The 1745-nt window shown below is 37.5% G+C and overlaps 1 long non-coding RNA gene across 1 annotated transcript in view; it reads left to right on the top strand.

Annotated features, from left to right (window-relative positions):
• Positions 1-200: 200 nt before the first annotated feature.
• The window catches only part of LOC125659171 (uncharacterized), a 4419-nt gene continuing 2874 nt past the window's right edge, over positions 201-1745 (top strand). The window contains exon 1 of the long non-coding RNA XR_007363953.2: positions 201-310. This is a non-coding gene — a long non-coding RNA (uncharacterized LOC125659171). The remainder of the gene's footprint in view (positions 311-1745) is intronic.

Raw genomic sequence — 1745 nt, forward strand, 5'->3', positions numbered from 1 at the left:
ATCTGTATACATACGCGCATCACAATTTGTAAGTATATCAAAGTCAGAAACATCGGAAATGTAAATATAAAAGAATTGTGGTACTACAGGTATACGATAATGTATTGTTAGGAAATAAAAAAGGGAACATTAATTTAACCTTAATGGTTCCTCCACCCACATAAAATATCGTACTATGAAATATTGTACTATGCATTCGTATTAGATAAGACACATTGATAACCCCAAACGTGAGTGACCTACTATCACATATAGAAATTCTTCAATATGGCGAAGATTTTGTATCTCTTGCTTTTGGCCAATATATTAGGTATGTTATTAACATATTCATATATACTTCCTGTTTAAGATTTGAGAAAATACACTAGGTTAAAATGCGTGCTCGAATACTAGAGACTTTGTAAAAACTGTCTAATTTTGTATTCACTGCTCACGGTGTAAGTAGTTTGTTAATTTGTTTGAATCTACAGGGAACGCCCCTTTTATATTCGCTCGTTTCGGTTAGTTTTCCTTGACATTTTAAAACGAGTCTAATAAGCAACTACAAAGACACATCGGGACATTCTAAAACGAGGCTGATAAGTCATTGTACTAGGGACAATTGACAACAGGACGAGATAACAATAAAAGGTTGAAGCTTGTGGAACCCCATAAATATTGGAGTTTTCGACCAAGGTTTAAACATCACTTACATTTCAATAAGACAAGATGTATTTAGTTTTATCCAACAACACAATATCGAACAAATGCTATTTTACCTACCGAAAATTGCTCATCTCTCACTGCATGCGATGTCTGATAAAACATACGAGGAGTATAGACCGGATACCACTTTAATTTATTCGATCAGATGGTGCATATAAGATTTAAAATATGTGGTTAATGTCTTGAAATAATGTTATAGTTAGGTGAGAAAATATGAGAGGGGACAAAACAAGATCATGAATTTCAAATACAATAGGTAATCTCTGAGGCCGAGTTCCAGTCTCCCCGTAAAGATGTTCCCATTGCTGTGCCACTGCTTTGCAGGCAGTGTTCACATTTGTACATGAAGTTATCAAACTTGAAGACATGTTCAAGAGGTTGAATGATTGATTCAGTTAAAGGACATTGAATTATTCCAAACCTCTCTTCTAGACTTGATACCCTCATCATAATGAATGTTAGTGCAAAGTGAAATAACGTCTATGGTCACACCTGTCGCTGTGGTAGGGTGTTGGCTTCGTAGCTTGGAGGTCGTGAGTTCGAGCCCCGCTCGTGCCATGGCCGCGTCAAACCTAAAACGTTAACATAGGTAGTGATTGCTCCTTCGCCAAACGCTCGGCATTTACAAATCACGGGTCTTTCGGATATGAACTTAAAAACGGAGGTGCCATATCGCTACGACACTGAGTGCTGAACATAGGTAAAAATTTGTGGTACTTCACCTACAGTTGGTGACGTCTTAGTATGAGTGAAAAATTCTCGACGGGGCGTAAATCAAATAATCCATGGTCACAAGGAGGGTATGGTCTGGCAAGTCCGATGAAGGGGTTTTATTTAGGTAATTAGTCGTGTCCTTCAGGTATGACAGTAAATTTTGTACATGCTGATGGAGTATGTAAATCAATGAATTCAGAGATTTTCTCCGTAGGATGTCCAATGGCATTGACTATAGGACTAAGTACATTTTGTTCTTTCAAAACGTTGTCATCGATCTCACCCTTATTGTAGATGTTCTGGAGGGTTTCAGTGGTCATGCCAAA

Source organism: Ostrea edulis, chromosome 9, assembly GCF_947568905.1.
Source record: "Ostrea edulis chromosome 9, xbOstEdul1.1, whole genome shotgun sequence".
Taxonomy (NCBI): Eukaryota; Metazoa; Mollusca; class Bivalvia; order Ostreida; family Ostreidae; genus Ostrea; species Ostrea edulis.